The sequence below is a fragment of the Capsicum annuum genome, chromosome 9 (genome assembly GCF_002878395.1).
Source record: "Capsicum annuum cultivar UCD-10X-F1 chromosome 9, UCD10Xv1.1, whole genome shotgun sequence".
Classification (NCBI taxonomy): Eukaryota; Viridiplantae; Streptophyta; class Magnoliopsida; order Solanales; family Solanaceae; genus Capsicum; species Capsicum annuum.
Window position 1 is genome coordinate 68,395,034 of NC_061119.1, and position 9,949 is coordinate 68,404,982.

The following is a 9,949-nucleotide window of genomic DNA, read 5'->3' on the forward strand; positions in this document are numbered from 1 at the left end:
TAAAATAAAATGATTTATGAGATTTATAAACCATGTGTTACTGTTGATGATTTATGAGAGGCTATATTACAGTTTAATTCAAGCAAAGAGGGTCACTGTCGTCAGCATGCATAATTTTTTTATTCATTTATGATATTGTTTATAATGTTGCATACACCCCCATATACTCAGTACATTCCCAAGTGCTGATTCCCCATACTCTTCTGTGTGCTACATTTCCCTATGATGTAGGTTCAGGTGCTTAGTTTCAGCAGCGATAGTGATCTTTGAGTACCTTTATTTACATTTTTGTAGTTGGTGAGTCCTCATGGTTCGAGGAACTATGTCCCTGAGTTTTGCTCGTTAAGCAGATGATTATTATTTTTTAGTTTAGTGTGAGTTAGTTGGGGGTTTGTCCGAATCGCTCTTTAGTCTTGATTAGTAGAGGCTTTGCCGTCCCAATGGCTTTTTTTTCTTGATTAGTAGAGGCTTTGTCAGACTAGAGTATCAGTATATATAGAATGTCAGTATTTTGATTGTACAGGACAGTATATCTTTGCTTTCGAGTATGTCTATGATATGATATCCTTTCTTATTTTGCCATAACTTTCGTTAAAGTGTGTTTTGAAAGGAATGGCAGGCTTAGAGTGTTAGCTTGAGGCCACGTGTGGCCTTAAGCACCGTGTGACATCTCGGGATAGGTATGTAGGGCGTTACAAGCTTGGTATCAGAGCCTAAGGTTTAAGGAGTCCTAGGGTGACAAGCCATGTTATGTAGAGTCTTGATCATCACTGTGTAGCGCGCCACATCTATGAGCAAGAGGCTACGGGATGTTTTTAGAAAAGTCATTTCTTTATTTGAAAAGTCTATGTGCCTATGACTGTTTCTCTCCGCTATTAATTCGTGCTCTTTTATGACAAAAAATGCCTCCAATGATAAGACAGTGTCCCACATTGAATTCTGGGCAATTTTTCAGGCGCTAGCCTAGGCGATTACCGCCAATTCTCAGAACCATGCCTAGATCACAGTTCCACCTCCATAATAAGGTAATTCAACAGAAGCTCAAGTTCATGATTTTATGAGGATGAATCCACTAGAGTTTTATTGATCAAAGATAGGTGAGGACCTGCAGCTGTATCTTGATAATGTAAAAAAGATCACCCAAATTATGCATGTAATGGAGTAAGAAAGTGTGGATCTAGCTTCTTATCGATTGAAAAATATTGCTTATTATTGGCTGGATATGTGGAGGAAGAGTAGAGAGGAGGATGCCTCTCTCATGACTTGGAAATTGTTCCATGGCGCCTTCTTAGACAGGTTCTTTCCCTCGTAAATAAGGGAAGCAAAGGTAGAAGAATTTATAAACTTGAGACATGGCTCCATGATATTTAAGGAGTATTGTCTTAAGTTCAACCAGTTATCTAAGTATGCTTTTGGTATGATGGCTGATTCGAGGACCAGTATGAGTAAGTTTCTGATTGGCGTATCGAGTTACGTTATGAAAGAGTGTAGATCTGCTATGCTCAATAGGGACATGGATCTTTCAAGGCTAATGATATATGCTTAGTAGATTGAGCCAGACAAGGTGAATGAGAGAGAGAGAGTAAGAGGAAATAAGAGGGTTAGGTTAGAGCAGCGGGGTATAGTTAGACTAGATTTTCTGGAGGGAACCACCCTCAGTTCTAGAATCATTCATTCGTGCCAGTGCTTTTATCAGCTAGTGGTCCCATATCTAGAATAAGGTAGGAACAGGGTAATAGGTCTACTATGTCCAGGTCCCAGGACAGTGTGAGTAACAGACCTTGTTCTCCCCTATGTCTGAGGTGTGATAGGGACCATCCTGAAGAGTTCTTAGCCAATAAGAAGGGTTGTTTTAGTTGTGGTAAGTTGGGCCACAGACTCAGAGATTGCCCGTATGCTAGACAGGGGAGTCATGATATTCATCCCCAGAGTCAGGCTATTAGTGCTCCAGCCTTTTTAACTCATCCTACTACTCCTCAGGGTTCCTTGTCTGGTACTGCTAGTGGTTAGCACTAGAATCACTTTTATGCTATACCACCCTGCCAGGAGCAGAAGGATTCACCAAATGTTGTTACGAGTACGCTTCGTGTGTTTTATTTTGATGTGTATCTGTTGATGGACCCTGGGTCAAGCTTTTCTTATATGACTCCGTTGGTGGCTATGAATTTTGAGATTGGTGCTAAAAAGATTCCTGAGCCTATCCTAGTTTCTACCCCAGTAGGCGAAGTGTATAAGAAGTATCCTATCACTGTCCTTCATAGAGTCTTGTTTGCAGACCTAATTGAACTAGACATTGTAGATTTTGACATTATTCTAGGTATGTATTGGCTTCACTCTTGCTATGCGTCTATAGACTGTCGTATCCGTATAGTCAAGTTTCAGTTTCCCAATGAGCTAGTCTTTGAGTGGTCCAAAAATTTTGTATCCCCTAAGAGTCATTTCATATCTTACCTTAAAGGTAGAAAATTGATATTCAAGCGTTGCATCTGTCTCTTGGTTCGAGTTAAAGACACTAAGTTCGAGACTCTGACTATTTAGTCTATCAGTGTTGTCAAAGAGTTTCTTGATATTTTCTCAGAAGATGTCCCAGGGTACCTTCCGACAGAGAGATAGAGTTTGGGATTGATCTTCTTCCTGATATGCAACCTATTTCTATTCCTCTATATCGTATGGCCCCCACAGAACTTAAAGAGTTGAAAGAGCAACTCAAAGATCTTCTTGATAAGGGTTTTATAAGGCCTAGTGTGTCTTCTTGGGGTGCACTCGTTCTATTCGTGCAAAAGAAGGATGGTTCATTGCGTATGTGCATTGACTATCGTTAGCTTAATAAGGTCACAACCAAGAACAAATATCCTCTTACTAGAATTAATGACCTATTTGATCAGCTGCAAGGTGCTACCTATTTCTCGAAAATAGACTTGAATTCGGTTACCACCAACTTAAAGTTAGGGAGTGTGATATTCCAAAGACAGCTTTTTGTACCCGTTATGCTTATTTTGAATTCCTGGTCATGTCTTTCGAGATAACTAATTCCCCAACAGCTTTTATGAACCTCATGAATAGGGTGTTCAGACAGTACTTGGATATGTTTGTTATTGTGTTCATAGATGATATTCCTTGTGTACTCTCGAAGTAAGAACGACCATGCAGATCATCTCCGAATTATCTTGCAAACCCTTAGAGATCATTAGTTATTTGCCAAGTTTAGCAAGTGTGAATTTTGGCTAAGGACAGTTGCCTTTCTGGGTCATATTATTTCTTCTGAGGGTGTTCGAGTTGATCCTCAAAAGGTAGAAGCTGTGAAAAATTGGCCTAGACCTATCTCTCCATTTGATATTAAGAGTTTCTTAGGTCTAGCTGACTACTACCATCATTTTGTTGAAGGATTCTCTTCTATTGCGTCTCCTTTGACTTGGTTAACTCAAAAGAAAGTTAAATTCCAGTGGTCAGATTCTTGTGAGCAGAGTTTTCAGGAATTGAAGACTCGACTCACTTTAGCTCCGGTGTTGACCCTTCCTAATGGTGTAGATGATTTTGTGGTGTATTTTGATACCTCTAGAGTTAGTTTGGGTTGCGTATTAATGCAGAAAGGTAAGGTTATAACCTATTCCTCTAGGCAGTTGAAACCGCATGAGAAGAATTACCTGACCCGTGATCTCAAATTAGATGCAGTGGTTTTTTCTTTAAAAATTTGGAGAAACTACCTGCATGGTGTTCATGTTGATGTTTTTACGAATCACAAGAGTTTACAATATGTTTTTACTCAGAGATTATTGAATCTTTGATAGAGACGATAGTTAGAATTGCTGAAGGACTACGATATGAGCATGTTGTATTATCCAGGCAAGGTCAATATGGTGGAAGATGCCCTTAGCAGATCGTCCATGGGCAGTGTAGCACATAAAGAGGTAGGAAAAAAGGATATTGCTCACGAAGTGCATTGTCTGACTAGGTTAGGTGTTAGATTTCTTGATTCATTTAAGGGAAATATTTGGGTCCAAAATAGTTCTGAATCTTCCCTAGTTTCGAAAGTGAAGGAGAAGTAGGATATGGATTCTCGTTTGGTCAAACTGAAAGGGTCAGTTAAAGACCAAAAGGTAAAGGTTTTCTCCCAAGAGGTAGATGGTGTATTGAGGCTTCAGAATAGGTTGTGTGTGCCTGACATTGATGATTTGAGATAGAGAATTATGGCTGAAGCGCATAGCGCGTAATATTCTATTCATCCCGGTGCTACCATGATGTACCACGATTTATGGGAAATCTATTGGTGGAATGGTATAAAGAAGGATATAGCGAAGTTCATGGAGAAGTGTGCAACTTGCGAACAGGTAAAGATAGAGCACCAGAGACCTGGTGGTATGATGCAAGAATTTAGCATTCCTACTTGGAAGTGGGAAGAGGTGAACATGGATTTTGTGACCGGTTTACCTTTATCTCATCGTCATCATGATTCGATTTGGGTTGTTGTAGAAAGGTTGACTAAGTATTCACATTTCTTTCTAGTGCATACGTCTTTCACCACTGAGGACTATGCTAAGCTGTACATCCGAGAGTTAGTCAGGTTGCATGGAGTTCTGTTGCCTATCATCTCTGATAGAGGTACTCAATTTACTTCTCAGTTTTGGGAGCCTTTCAGGAGGGTCTTGGCACCCAAGTTCATCTTAGTTACACTTTTTATCCGCAGACAGACGGTCAGGTTGAGAGGACCATCCAGACTTTGGAGGATATGTTGAGGGCATGTGTTCTTGATTTCAAAGGAAGTTGGGATAAACATTTTCCATTGATTGCATTTTCTTATAACAACAGTTTTCATTCTAACATTATAATGGCTCCATTTGAGGTTTATATAGAAGGAGATGTAGATCACCCATTGGTTGGTTTGAAGTGGGTGAAGCTGCTGTGATTGGACCTGATACTGTATTTAAAGCTATGGAGAAAGTTAAGCTTATTCGAGAAAGGTTGAAGACAGCCCAGAGTCGTTAGAAGTCATATGCAGATGTGAGAATAAGAGCTCTTGAGTTTGAAGTTGAAGATTTAGTGTACCTTAAAATTTCACCATGAAAGGGGTGAAGAGATTTGGTAAGAAAGGAAAGCTTAGTCCCCGATATGTTGGCCCTTATAGAGTATTGAATCATGTTGGGAAAGTAGCTTATGAGATTGAGTTGCCTGTAGAGTTGTCTGCTGTCCACCCTGTCTTCTATGTCTCCATGCTTAAGAAGCACATTGGCGATTCTGTTGTTGTTGATCCGTAAGAAAACTTGGACAATTCAGGATAGCCTTTCTTATGAAGAGATTCCGATTGAAATCATAGATTATCAAGTCCGTAGACTAAGAAACAAAGAAGTTCCTTTTGTTAAAATTCTATGGCAAAATCAATTAGTTGAGGGAGCTAATTGGGAAACAGAAGCAGATATGTAAGTTAAGTACCCCCATCTCTTCTCTACAAGTTTAAATCAAGATGAAGGTATGATTTTTCCTTAATTCAGTTTCCTCCTAATCCAGTGTATTCAGTTATATAGTTGTCTTCCATCTTGATTCGTGCATTTAGTGAAGTATCTAAAAATCTAGAGTAAAGTAAGCCTGTTGAATAGATTATTTTAGTAGGGCATTTTCAAGTGTCCTCTTTGACCTTAAGTCTAACTAGCAACATTTGAGGACAAATGTTTCCAAGGAGGAGATATTTTAATACCTCGACCGTTTTGTAAGCTTAAATTCATCTTTTGAGCGAATGAGAAAGACTTCTAAAGTTAATGATGTTTAAACCGTGCTGTATTTCCCTAATTTCTACTTTCTATCATGTGGATATTTGAATAATCTTTTCACCTATACCAATTTAATCAAAATCAAAGATCGGAGCAAGAAGTTATGACTATCTGAAGTCCCAGTCGTGAAACATCGTTATTTAGACCCTCAACACATCAAGGAGATGAGTAATATCCCAATTGTCACTTTCCAGTGAGCCTCCATGATATTACCGCATCGCGCTAAGGATCAATATCAAGATTGTCAAATTCTAGTGCACCAACGCAATTCCATCACATCGCGGTGCCCTTCCAGGTCATAACCAAGGTAGCAACGCGATTTCACTACATCGCGCCACTAAGCAGTTTCCCAGTTGTCCAAATTTAGTGAAGGAACGTGATCATGGTGCATCGCGCTAGGGCCAAAAATTGGGCTCTAGTTTTAGAAATTGCTCAAGGGCATTTTGGTCTTTTCGTCCAGTTTGCCCCTTTATATATAGATTCAAGTAGAGAAGAGAAATCCATTTTTCTCCATTTCTCTTCCAAGAAATATCTAGAACTAGGGTTTCTCTTTTCAAATCCAAATCAAATCTTCTCCAAGAAATTCAAAAAATTTTCCATAGATTTCACCTAGTTGTTCAAGAATCAAGTTCTCCAAGTCAAAGGCATCAAGAAACTTAGCTCAAAAGTGTGAAGAAGAGTTTCTAATCAAGTCTTTTCATCTTAAAGTTAGAATCCAAGGTATGTGGGGCTTGAACAAGAATATCCTTTCATTCTTGTGCCCAAAGAATTGATTTTTACTATTGGAATTTTATGATCTTTGCAAGTGGATTTACACCCAAATTACTTTATTGATGATCTATGAGATTTGAGTTGATTAATTTTGATATTGATGATTATTTTACCATCATATTTCTTAGATTGAGAACTTATGCCATGAGTTGTATATTGTTATTATGTATTGATGATTTCTAAGTGATTTGAGATAACTGTATGATTTAAGCATTTCGACGAGAAGTTGATTATTGAATATATATTGATATTTGAGCTTGAGAGTCAAAAATGAGTTCTATGATGTTTTCTTGAAGTTTGTGACATTTGATATGAGTTAATAAGCAAGTCCATTTGTTGCTGAGAAATATTGTTTTGAGTTGAGTCGAGTTAGGAATCCACAAATTGTTTATGATTTACAGATGAGATATATTTATGATTTTGGTCTCTATGATAGACTCTTGAGTTGATTGAGGTGGATTTCCTAACGCGTTCTGAGCTGAGTCTTGGAGGAGTATTTAGCACCAAGCGGGAAGTGTGGCTTCAACGCATCCTACTTCCCCAAAACTACGTGCCATCGTAAGATTGAGATTTGAGGGCCAAAGTACTGAGTTTGTGATCACAGAGATGAGTTTGAGGTTATACTCCCCGGCAAGAGTATAACTCTCCCGCCAATGTGGGTTTTTTTCCTTAGGAGGGAAAAGCATTAAACTCCATGTAGCTCACGTATTTTATGTCGGTTAAAAGAAACTCCCAAGTCCATAAGAGTTCAAGTTTCATCAATTACCTAGTCTCTCTAAGTCTTGAGTCAAAGAGTTTGGGTTGAGTAAAATCAAAGGATTTATGAGATTTATAAAGCATGTGTTACTTTTGATGATTTATAAGAAGCTATATTACAGTTTAATTCAAGTGAAGAGGGTCACTGTCGTTAGCATGCATGATTTTCTTATTCATTTATGATATTATTTATAATGTTGCATACACCCCCATATAGTCAGTACATTCCCAAGTACTGATTCTCCATACTCTTCTGTGTGCTACATTTTCCCATGATGTAGGTTCAGGTGCTTAGTCTCAGTAGCAATAGTGATCTTCGAGTACCTTCATTTACACTTTTTTAGTTATTGAGTCCTTATGGTTCGAGGACCTATGTCCCTAAGTTTTTCTTGTTAAGAAGATGATTATTTCTTTTTTGTTTAGTGTGAGTCAGTTGGAGGTCTATCCCAATGGCTCTTTAGTCTTGACTAGTAGAGGCTTTGCTGTCCCAATGGCTCTTTAGTATTGATTAGTAGAGGCTTTGTCAGACTAGAGTATCAGTATGTACAGAATGTCAGTATTTTGATTGTACAAGCCAACATATCTTTGCTTTTGGGTATGTCCATGTTATGATATACTTTCTTATTTTGCCATGACTTCTGTCAAAGTGAGTTCTGAAAGGGATGATAGGCTTAGTGGGTTAGCTTGAGGCCACATGTGTCCTTAAGCACCATGTGACATCTTGGGATAAGTATGTGGGGCGTTACAATAGCAGCCATGAAATCTTTGGTCAAACGCTACATTATCGAGAGGTCTAACTATTCTATTAAGATATCTCATTTATTATGTTAGAAAATAACAAGATTTAATATAATACACAGATTATAGATTAACAGGTTGTTTGGTGTGAGGTATAATGTATAATAGTCATGCAATTATAAAATATAGGACTATTTTATCCTACATTTGGTAGGAGGAATTATTTAGTTCCAGAATTATTTATTCCATCATTACCATAGTGATGAGATAAATTATTTTATAAAAATGGTAGGATAACTAATCATGATATAACTAAGTTAAAGATTAATTATCTCGGTATAACTTGTTCCCAACCAAATGACCCCTAAGAGTATTGTAGGCTTAAGCAAGATTTTGATTTACAAGGAAGATGTTTTTTGGCTAATCATTTGGTATGTCAGGACAAGGTTGTTGTTTGTAATGTCCCCAACTTTAGGTCTCACTGGAGTATATACTTGATGAGACTCAAAAACGAGACTTGAGTTACCTATAAAATTGGAATTTTGATACATTTTTGAAGTACCCAAAAAATTTAATGTGAGAGAAAATAAATTGCAATCATAATTAAAATATGAAGAAAATAATTTTATAGATAAACAATTTGGGTACAATTCTGTTTCTTTCCTTGATCTTTCCTTCTTAATTCTCTCTATAATTCAAGGATCATTAATGATATATTTCTCGAGTAGAATGAGTTTGACATCCTTGCGATATATTTTATCACGAGGAACATCAAGCAACGACTTTGACAAAGGCGAATATCTTGATTTCTTTATGAATATTTCAGGAGCTTATGGGATTTAGAGATACTTCTTTAAGGAAATGTGTCACCGTTTATATAGGAGTGAGATAGGGTGCATGACCTAGGATTTAGGGTAACTAGCCTCCAAGAACCCTAATAGGATTAGGCTCATTTTGTAAAGTTCCACAAATTTTTGGTGTCTACAGCTGCATACAATAGACCCTTGTTGTTCATCCTTTTTCGTAATACTATACATAACGGGAGCATTAATTCACCTGACCACCACTTTAATCATCTGGTATGTCAAATTCACTAGCCCTTCAAATCCAAATTCATATTATACAAATCCATAGAGGAAAAAGTATTTCCTATTATGAATTTCTTCCCATAGAAGAGTGAACTTGGAACCTTTTATTAAAGATGAAGAAACTATTATCTATCACACTACATCTCTTATTTATATGCAAGTTGCAAAATGCATGTTGTGACTTTTGAACTAAACAAAATAATATTATTTTAAAACAACTATTAAGTTTCTAATAAAAAATTGCATTTCAGAAGATATAAAATTAGAAAAATAATGTGTAGCATCATTAGAATTTTCAAAAAAAAAAAAAATGAACTTGATATTGGACTCAAAGATCACAAAAAATATAGAAATAAAATAAGGCATGGAGAAAAGATACATTGATAGCTTGCTATTGGAAATTCAAAGAAGCAATTTAGTTTTGCTAGAATAAATTTGAGTTCTACCTATAGTCCTTTACATCCAAATTCACCCAAATGTCCAAATTAAATTTTTTAATATATATACATACATATGTATATACATATATATGTATACACGTACACACACACACATATATACACACACACTTATATACTACCCTAAAAGCACCAACTCGAAAAACTTAAAGTGAAATTACTAAATTACCCTCAACTTAAAAAATATTAATAATATTAACCTAAATACGGTAATTTGGTTTGAACAGTTGCTACGTATGGCACGGATCCGACTCCTCTCCATTTTCCTTCTCTCCAATTTCCCCAAGTTCTTTCTTGGATTGAAGATACGTGTCATAGTTTAAAATTAATGGTTGATATTTAATTAGTTAAATAAAGGTTCTAACAACGGTTATTG